Genomic DNA, 11,657 nt, shown 5'->3' with positions numbered 1-11,657 from the left:
TCCATCTGAAAAAGTTTAAAATTCATGTGACATGCAAATGCTAAAGGCATCCTAATAACTTCTAATCTAGCAACCGGAGCAAATAGCCAATTCATTCCTCTTGGTTGTAGCCTTTTGTAACCAATCTAGCTTGGTTTACTCATCTAGCTTGTTCCTAAAGACCCATTTACAACCTATAACTCGACTATCCTTGGGTCTAGGAACAAGTTCCCACACTTTATTTCTCTCAAATTGGATGAGTTCATCTTGTATAGCAATCACCCAACTCTCATCTTTTAGAGCTTCATCAATGGTCCTTGGCTCAATTTGAGAAACAAAGGCTAGATTATTTAAAGCTACTAGTTTAGAATGAGTACTTACACCTTTTGATAGATCTTCAATGATTTGAGTGGGGGATGATCCTTTTTGAAATTCCAAGCGTCTGGAAGGTGTTGAGAATTTTTCATCTTTTGGAAATCTTGAATGGCATCTTGGTTGTGTTGATCTTCTTGAGTTTCCTTCATAGGTTTTCACCTTGAGTTCCTCAAATGCACCTACAAGATCATCTACACAAATACCTTTCCGATCAAGCTTATTTAATTCATAAAAAAAAAATATTCATACACTCTTCAACTACTAAAGTATGTTTGTTAAACACTCTATAAACTTTGCTTAAGGTGGAGTAGCCTAGGAAAATTCCTATATCAGTTTTGGCATTAAATTTTCCAAGGTTGTCCTTGGTATTTAGAATGTAGCATTTGCAACCAAAAACTCTAAAATATGAGACTTTAGGATTTCTTCATTTCCAAAGCTGATAAGATGTTTTGTTTAACAAAGGTCTTTTGAAAACTCTGTTAGCAATATAACAACTAGTGTTAATGGCTTCAGCCTAAAATTATGAAGGAAGTTCATATTTATTAAGCATTTTTCTAGGCATTTTCACTAAAGTTCTATCTTTTTCTTTCCACAACCCCATTTTGTTGGGGAGTTCTAGAAGAGGAAAAGTTGTGAGAAATACCAAATTCCTTACAAAGATTTTCAAAAAGATCATTTTCAAATTCCTTTCCATGATCACTTCTTATAGAGAAAATCAAATATCCTTTTTCGTTTTGAACATGTTTTGCAAAAGATTTAAGAACATTGAAAGCCTCATTCTTATGAGCAAGGAAGTTAACCCAAGTAAATCTAGAGTAATCATCAACAATTACAAATGCATACGATTTTCCACCCAAGCTAGCTACTCTAGTAGGTCCAAAAAATTCCATATGTAGTAGTTGGAGTGGTCTAGAAGTACTTACAATGATTTTGAATTTAAAGAATGATTGGTGTTGCTTTCCTATTTGGCATGGTTCACAAGGCTTGTCTTTGATGAACTTCACTTTAGGAAGTCCATTCATTAGCTCCTCTTTGGCTAATTTGTAAAGATTCTCCATGCTTGCATGACTAAGTCTTCTATGCCATAGCCAAGATTCATCACTAATAGAAACAAGACACTTGAAAGATTGGTAAGCAACTTTGTTTAAATCAAATGGCTAGGTGTTGTCACTTCTTTCTCCTTTGAATATCACTTTGCCATCCACAAGGGAATTGACAAGGCATCTATTAGAGCTAAAAGTGACTTTGTTCCCCTTATCGCAAAATTGACTCGCACTTAATAGATTGTGTTTCAAACCATCCACTAGGAAAACATTATCAATAAAAGATTTACCATCCTTACCAATGGGTCCGATGCCAATTACCTGACCCTTGGCATCATTTTCAAAAGTTACTTTGCCTCCTTTGTAGTCCTTGACATCTACAAAAAGACTCTTGTCACACCTTGAACATCCACTATCAACATGCCAAAGATTTGTGATTGTGGATTTAAGACACATCTATAAAAAGAAGTCAACTTTACTTGATTTTAGGTATCCAAACAAATTTTGGTCCTTTGGGGTTATGATATGCATCATATTATACATATTTACATGCCCAATTGTTTATATTTTTTGTGCATAGTTATCTCATTTTATGCTAGAATCACCTGTCTTTTGGTTCCTTTCACGTTTCAGGTCATTATCGAGGGACATTATCAATAATTGAGGGAAATACGCGCAATTACGGACTAGAATCCATCAAATTGAGCAAGGACTAGCATTCCAAGGTTGAGCACGACCTAGACTCCGGCCGTGCTGAATCATTAAATAGTTGCCCTCCAAGAGTGCCATTTTGGCATGGTTTCCAAAGACACCACAGCCTCCACCACGGCCCGTGGTGGCTCAGCATCAGCTAGGGCATGGCTTGGAAGAAGTCAACAGATGCGGATTGCGGAGGTCCAGCACGGCCTGGACTTTGCCCGTGCTGATCAGCACGGGCTTGACCACGGCCGAAGGAACTATATAGGCAAAAACGATTTGCTAAATTAGGGTTCGATTTTCTGACTTGATTTCCATTTTACAAGCTTAGACCATCTTCTTCTAGACTTCAATACTCGACTTTAGAAGATCATTTCATGTATTGAAGGAAGGATTACAACTATTTTAACATCAAATTGAAGATCGAGGCAAGATTTGGGAGCATTCAATAGGCAAATTAGGGTTTACTATTATGAATTGGGAATTTAGGGTTTCTCATCCAACTTGTAGAAGAAGATAACCCCACACTTAGCTCATTGCTTGTCCTCAAGCAATCAAAAGTAAAATAAGGAAAATAAACCACTAAGGAACAACACTTAAACTGATAAACAAGCTAGAAAGCCCCTGCACATATTCTTAACAAGCATAAGTCAAGCAAAAAGAAAGGAAGCAATCAATTCAAGTATCACAACCAAGATGCTAATGATTCACAAAATACTATCTCAACAAAATTATTCAGAACCAACTCCTCACAAGATTCACTCTAAACCACTCAGTGTTTAAATGGTAGTGTTTAATCGTTCAATGCATCAAATACTGCCTTACTTACTATATCCTTGCTCTTAAATCCTACTCTTACCACTTATGAAGAGTCAACAATCATGTCAAGAGGTCTTTATAAGGGTTGTAATGGGGATTAGGTAGGGGTAGGTAAATTTGTTAAGAGTTGGACCTATGGTGTTCTGCAATGAGATAAATGACCTGCACACAAGCCACAAAAATTACAAGGGATAAACAATGAACAGTAGTCCAAGGTAGGAAATAGGAATCAAGTCAAAATGTAAACTCCCAAAAGTAATTAAACAATTAGCTCACTTACTTTCTTTCTTTTCATCACCCTTCCCTCTTGTTCTTCTTATTATTATTATTTTTTTTCTTTTATTTCTTTTTTTTTGTAATATATAAAGGAAGAAACATTCACATAATATAGTGAATTTCTTATGGATTGAAGGAAGCTACTTCAAGTTTCCAATGCTATTCCCAAGATAAAAATTCCCAATAAAAACAACTCATATGCAAAATCATAACCCAAAGCAGAATAAAACTAAGTGGTAAGGAAATATGATAAAAAATGGTAAAAGAGGGGGTTATCTATAGAATCAATAAACGAATGAATGCTTTTTCGCTAGAGTGAAAAACCTAAGTGCCTCTATCATACCAAAGTGTTAAACTCTCCTTATGGCCCTCATAAGCATTACCGAGCAAGTTCTAAAAGTAAAGACAGTAATTGGCACTCTCAACAAGAAATAAATAAAAGCATATAAAGTGTATGCTTATAATTGAGGCTCAATTTCTCACAAGTGTGCTTTTTGAGTAGGTTCCAAACAAAAATCATCAAAACAGAATTAAATATACCAAAGTAACTTATTACAAAACTCAAACTAAATAACTTACATTCTTCCGCAAGACTGAACACTATCGGTTTTACCCGATCACATGGACATAAACAGGAATTCTAAATCAAGTCAACAGTAAGAGCATCGAAACAAAGTGAAAAATTTTCAAAATTTTACAAAAGATTGCACAAAGAATAAACAAATAATTGAGATGGGATAAATATCACCCACCCCACACTTGAAGGACACACTGTCCCTAGTGTACAAAATATAAGAAATGAAAAAGGAAAAAGAGCTAATACTGCCCTGACTATGGCTCCGGAGTGAAAAGAGGCGCATCATCAGGGATATCAGGGCGTTGGCTAGTCTGTGGTAGAGGAGTGGCTGCAAATAATAAAATAAAGAATTAAAATCGAAACTGAAACAAAAATTAAATAAAATATGAAAACTAAAACTAATAAAATGTTTCAAAACAAAAGGTTAAAATATTAGAGATTAAAGATAAAAATTGGGGTGCGTCCCAAAAGCGCTTCTTTTTTATGTGATGAGTCTTCTTAGCTGGACTCATGGTGAAAAGCGAACGGGCGTGATCGACGACCATCCATTCTTCTTCCAAGGAAATGTCTTCAAGTATCTGCTTAGAGGGATAATCGTCAATTTCCTCTTCCCGATTGTCAAGCAAGCTGCCAGTATGATGGGCAAAACTCGCTCCTCGTATAATTGCACGTAGTCATTATGCTCTAGGGGCTCTTCCAATTGGAAGGATCGACGGTTGGGCAATTTCTTCAGGAACGTCAATGGTTTTCTCCAGTCCTTGGCTTGGTTCACTTGCTAGAAGAAACTCGAGCTCCTCTAAGACTTCTTCATTGGATAACTCGTGCTCATCTTCCATCATCGAAGCGACTTGTGGAAAATCCACCAAAAATTCCTCTAACTGCAACTCAGCATCATCAACTATACATTCCTATTGATAGTCTTTCAGAGGAATCATGTTCGCCTCTTCCTTTTCTAGTTCCATCTCCATGTTCAAGAAATCGTCCTGCACAGAAGCATCATCGTCAAACATAGTAGATAAACCAGAAAAATTCTCACCTGAACGCAAAGTGATGGCGGTCAAATGTTCCTCGGATTCAGTAGCGTTTGATGGAGTTCCCCATTGTTCTGCCGCTAGTAACTTGAAGATCAAGCCTACTTGATGCTCTATGTTCTCAATTGAGACTTGTTGACTTTCAAGTACCCTTTCTGTTTGTTGGAATCTATCATCAAGACTTGCAATGAACCTCATCATCAGCTCCTCTGGCACTATCTCTTCATCTTGAGTTGAAGGTGCAAGATTAGGCTGCTGATGTAGTTGCTGAAATTCTGGTGGTTCTTGGCCATCTAAGCTCCATCCAAAGGGTGAATGAGCGCTCCACTCTTGATTGTAGGTGCTTCCATATGAGCCATTTGGCCAACTTCCCGTATAATTCACCTATTCATAGTTATAAGAACAATGAGCAAAATCACTATACAATGGACAATCATTACTTAAATGTAAACCACAACAAAATTCACAAAAAAACTTGAGATGAAAGGTAGGAGTGGAGAGTTGATCGGTAGCCCTACAAAATGATTCCACTCGAGCTTCTAAAGATGCATAGGTATCCCAATTTTTTTCACTCTCTTGGTTCCTGATCCCGTTTTCCAACGTGTCATACAAAGAGTTTGAATTTAGCATTGAACCTCCTTATCATTCACTACCTAAATCATAAACTTAAACTAAAAAAATATGTACAAACAAAACAGAAATAAATAAAATAAAAAAATGGTTAAATTAACAAATAGCAAATTTCACTCTAGTTTTCAAACATTCCCCGGCAACAGCGCCAAAAACTTGATGTGTGCTATCTGTGTTAGCTACAATCTAAGGCAGTGTACCTATCGATGCAGTCTAGCACTAATGGCGAGTATCAAGGTCGTATTCCTCATGAAAGTGAAAGCCCAGAGTTACTCCTTTGTTCTTTGTTATATTAACCTAAAATAAATGATGAATAATTTCTAAACTAACTAATAGCTACAAGCTAAGTTCTAAGGGAGATGCAGGAGTAATTGATAACTAAAATAACCAAGACAAGAAAGCAAACCCAAAGGGAACCTAAACTAGTTGGCAATCAAACAAAAGATAAAGGATTGGTGAGTCTAATTATGCTACCCGTGGACGAATTCTTGACCGAATTCAGTTTCTCTCTCGAGATAACCGAATTCCTAAATCTAATAACCTAAAGTTGGAATCTTTTCCTAACGATTGATTCTTAAATTAGCATTAAGCTTTAATCCGCCTATATTAAGCTTTGTTAATTCTTAATCCGGCTAGTTAATTATCCTTATCTCTAAGCGATTATTAACCAGTTCTTGCTATTCAAAATTCCAATTGCCAAATGGACTTCTAAATCACACAAAGCAATCTAAACACACAATTCACAACGTTTCATGAATAATGCATTATCTTATTAATACTGAAAGCAAGAAGAATATAAAACTAACCCAAACAATCCAACAATATAATACTAAGCCAACATAGTAAAGAAATCCCAATGGATTTAATCAATCTAGCTAATCATGTTCATTATCAAAATACACAAGAATTCAATTACGACAATGAGTAAAGGTAGAGAAAACCCGATTACACCCTTGGATGAGAGTAAACAGCCCTAAATCCTTTTGCTCCAATTGAATCGATTTTTGTTCCTGTTGCTCGATTTGAAAACTAATCAACGAACCTCGCCTAATCTTCAATCTTTGAAGGGAATCCGATTGAAACCTTGATCCAAGTCTCCTTTTCCCTTGGTTTCAGCTCAGAAAACCCTTAGGGAGAGAAAACTTAGGGTTTGGGACGTTCTCCCCCCGCTTTTTTCTTCTTTCGTCTTGCTCTTTCTTTTAATTAGTTCGTCCTGTCACCGCGAACATGGCTGTGTTCTTGGCCGTGTTGGGAACACGGTCTGGTGTTCCTAGCCGTGTTACTCTCTGTGGTCGTGCTCCTTAATGCATCTTTTTCCTGTTGTCAAATGCACCCAAAACGGCCATTTTGGTGCCCGTGTTGGGAACACGGCCAGTGTTAAAACCAACACAGCCATGTTCAAATTAGGGATGCACAAACTCAACTTGTTTCGACAACTTTGACGTCCAATTCTGCTCCAATTCTTCCCTTTATCACTCATTGACTTCTTTTGGACCTAAAGCACACAAACAAACGCATAGGGTGAGTGTTGGGACCAATTCACATCCAAATGTACATAAATTCTACCTTAAAATCCCCATTTAGATGTGTGTATTCTACGCGCATCAGCAAGATTTAGGAGCATTCAATAGGCAAATTAGGGTTTACTATTATGACTTGGGAATTTAGGGTTTCTCATCCAACTTGAAGAAGAAGGGTGTACATGCCTTTAATTTACTTTTCTGAATCTATTCTTTACTCTGTGTTGCTTATTAGTATGAGTAACTAAATTGTCAAACCCATTGGGGTTCCTATGTTTTTGGATTGATTTTAATGCTACGAGATTTTGATTATCAATGCTTGTTTCTTCTTGCTTTCATTATTAATGAGAAATTACTTTATTTATGAGACGTTGTGAGTTGTGGTATTCAGATTGCTTTATGTAATTGAGAAATTCATTTAGTAATTGGAAATCTGAATAGCAAGAACTAGTTAATAATCACTTAGAGATAAGGGTAATTGACTAGCCGGATTAAGAATTAACAAAGCTTAATAGATGTGGGTTAAACCTTAATGCTAATTGAATGGGTTGTCGAAGCCCTTCAAAATAAATTACTGATTTTCCTATACTAACTTGTAGAAATAGTGAAACCAGGTCGAATCCCAAGTGAACCAATGTGGATAGCTTCTCAAAGTTAAATAAAAAAATGGGGGGATTTTGAATGTTTGAATCAAAGTTATAAATAAATAGAAAATAATGAAGGCGGAATATTAAAGTAAATAATAATTCAATTTTAACAAATTTTCAGTTCCAGAGTGCTAATTCCATCCAATTGTAATCATGATCATAGGCTAAAATATCAAATTTTCTATTCAAGTACTTAGTTTACTAATTCAGAACAACCACAACAAGTTAAATTCTCCTAATATAATTGACTCAAACCCAGCATCCAAATCAAAACATACCATTAGTCAACTGGGCATGATAGCGTTCTATATCAACTCAAAGATAGCATTAAGCATAATGAGAATGACTAAACCAATATTAATTAATTGAGATAGCTGCAACTGAATTAACCTTGTTCCTTTATTTCCCTAGAGCCTATCATGCAAGCTATGTAATTTGAAAAGGTCGCAATCACACACACATGAGCCAGCTCCTTGCTACTTGTGTCAATCGTTCATGACAATTACGGATCACAAACTCAAAGTTTAGCAATAGAAAAACCAATATCAAAGTTGAGTCGTCAGTTCAATCAATATCAAAAATTGATAAATAATAAAAATAAGAAATAAAGAATACTTGAATTAAAGAAGAATTCTGTTAAGCACAAAGCCTCACAAAATCACAATTGGAATTTATTCACCCTTAAATTAGAAACTAAGAACTTAGCCACACATGGTGGAGTAAGAATTCATAAGAAAAGAATTGTAGGGAATAGAAGAAAAATAATAAGAATCTCAAAGTACTCAGCCATCCTCTACTTGGTAGAACTAGCCTCCTTATATAGAAAGTCAAACCTAAACCCTAATAAGATAATCCTTATAAAAAAGAAATAAACTTTCTATATGATCTTATCCCAATAAGGAAGGATAAGATAAAGGGTAATCTAAACAAATTAAAATCCTAAATACATGGGAGTAAGTTCTCTTTATCCAACACTTCAAAAATAAAGGAAATTCTATAAAAGTGGGTCCACCACGAATTTATCTTGAAAATTTAAAATTCTCTTCTGCAGATTCCAGCAGCTCACGGATTGTAAGGCGTGATCACGCCTTATTGAAAATGATCTTCTGCCCAAATTTTTGCTCTTCCTCTAAAAGACTTAGTTTCTGACAAGTGATGCCTTAAAACATGTCTTTAGGCTAAATTTCACTCAACCCTTGATATTTCACCATCTAGATTAGAATAAACACAATTTCCACAATTAAGCACATTATCCAATCAAAATGTAAGGAAATTAAACACAATAAGTATAACTATTTATGATCTATCAAATTCCCCCACACCTAATTTATGCTTGTCCTCAAGCATACCTCAATCCAACATACCAATTCTCCTCTCTACTTCCTTTTTATTTCTTTTAATCTCCACAAATACCAAATAAGTTAAACATACATCAATGAGTTGAATCATAATGACAAACAAGGGGGTAGCACTCATAGGTAAATTTTGTAAAAAGAACAAGTATCTCACTAATTCACCAAAATCAAAGCAACAAGACTGAACACCCTAACATGGTTTCACTCAATACTGTCAAAGTATTTAGGGTGCATTTACTCTAAGAATCAAATCATAGCATATTATTACCATAAGCTTGCTAATGAATCAAATTTCCACCACTACACATGAATTAGATGCAAAAATCAAAGGGACTTTACAAGGGTTGTAATGGGGCTTAGGAAAGGGTGTGATAAAAGGAAAAATTGAAGTGTTTCATAATCAAGACAAAAAGTTAATTACTTGCATAATAACTATGACACATAACCACAAAACACACTACAAAAACTTTGAAATTTATTCCCACATCTTATATTAGCACTGAAATCTTTGGAGAAATAACATGTAACAATTCAATTCAATATATTTGATGAAAACTTCTCTAATTATCGTTTTTCATGAAAGGAATAAATATCAAATTTTTCTTTTTTTTTCTTTTTCAACATTTTCTTTCCTTTTTTTCTTTTTTTTTCGAAGATTTTCTTCCCTTATTTTTCCTCTTTTTTTTTGTATTTTTCTATTTCTTTTTATACCATGCAACACTTTCCCTTTTGTCTTGACAAGGGTACAGAAACAGGGGTAACAAACAAAAGGTCTTGGGCTAAACAATATGTGTTAAAAATAAGAAAAAGAAAATAGGCTCAAAGTGGCTAACTAAAACGAAAATCAACAAGGTAGGTCTTTTAAGAGTCTAAGAATTGGTTAATCCTAATTGCCCTTATCATATTAAAGCATCAATCCAAAGATGTTGTCTCAATATGCAATTACAAGCAAGTTCTAGAATAAACATACTAAGTTTGATAACACTCAACAAAAACAATTAGAGAAAAATATAATGAACTGCTCTTAGGCTCAAAAGCTCACTTGAATGTTCAAATTTGTATCAAGTCTTGTGCATCTTTCAATCAATAAACTAATGAGATACCATCAGATAATTTTAAAGAAACACTAATCATGCTTATCCCTTTCATGCATTAAACCAAAAATGTATCTCTAACTTACATGGTATTCTAGGTTACCAAAACAAAACTCAAGGTTGCAAAAGAAAAATTAGCACATATGAATTAAAGCATACCTAATCCTAAGCATAAAAAAAATATTTTCAAAAAGAAAAGGAAATCATGTAATTATCATATTCCTCCCCCACACCTCAACTACACATTGTCCTCCATGTATGAAAAAGAAAATGGCTCACAAAAGAAATGAAAAGAAATGTGAAACTCCCCTGATTTGCGAGCCATCATCGGGTAGGGCTGCTGTCGTTTTCTATTCTTGGCGAACTGTCACGTCGCCAGGATTTGAAGGTGTCCCTTTACTGCGCCCACATGTTGAGGTCCTTTTTCAAGCGGTAGTCTTAAGGTGCACCATGGATGGTGAGTGATAGGTGTTAAGGTGGAGGGAAGAGGAAGTGAATATTGGTGGTGGCTGCTGCAAAAGAAAAAACGTTGGTGGGTGCTGCAAAATAAAACTTTCCCTCTTCTTTTCTCTTTATTCTCCTTTTCTTTTGGAACAAAAATAAATAATATTAAAAAAATAAAAAAAATAGAGTAAAGAAGTCAAAACAAAGCAGAAGATGTTTTGAGATAAGGCGTGGTCACGCTTTATAAGAAACGAGCTTCTGTAAAATTAAGTAAAGAAGTCAAAATAAAGTAGAAGATGTTTTGAGATAAGGCGTGGTCAGGCCTTATAAGAAACGAGCTTCTGTAAAATTAAGTAGATAGGTCAGAACAAAGCATAAGATATTTTGAGATAAGGCGCTGGCACGCCTTATAAGAAACGAGCTTCTATAAAATTAAATAGATAGGTCAAAACAAAGCATAAGATGTTTTGAGATATGGCATTGTCATGCCTTATAAGAAACGAGCTTCTGTAACAAATTCAGTTAATGCTTCTAGGAGAGCTGTAAAAAAGGCATGGTCACGCCTTATCGAAATTAGTCTCCTGCCCAAAAAAATATTTTAACTTCTTCACTAAAAAAAAACTAAAACCTAAAAACTAAAAACAAAATAAACTAAGTGAAAGAAAATAAAAAGTATAAATAAAAATAAAGAAAGCATTTAGGTTGCCTCCCAATAGTGCAATTGTTTAACATCGTTATGCTTGACGGAATGATGAAACATTTGAGTCATCCTAATAAGTGGGGTGATCCAAAGGAAAACTAATGAGATATGGAGCAATTTTACCCTCATGGAAGAGCTTCAATCTATGACCATTCACTTTGAAAATTTTATCCGAATCCAAGCTTTTAATTTCCCCTACACTATAGGAAAACACATTAGTAACAACAAATGGACTGATCCATTGAGAACAAAACTTATCAGGCATAAGCTTCAATCAAGAATTATATAATAATACTTTTTAACCAATTTCATAATCAATTTCTTCTAAATTAGATTGTGCATCTAATTCTTGCTCATCACCAACACTTTCTTTTGCAAATACTTCTTGCACAATTGGATCAATTACATCAATATGGAAACGGGAATGTACATTATTAGGATATTTCATTGCATTGAAAATATTAAATTTAA

This window comes from Ricinus communis, chromosome 2 (genome assembly GCF_019578655.1).
Source record: "Ricinus communis isolate WT05 ecotype wild-type chromosome 2, ASM1957865v1, whole genome shotgun sequence".
NCBI lineage: Eukaryota > Viridiplantae > Streptophyta > Magnoliopsida > Malpighiales > Euphorbiaceae > Ricinus > Ricinus communis.
The sequence above is the reverse complement of the archived record's forward strand: the minus strand, read 5'-3'. Positions refer to the sequence as shown.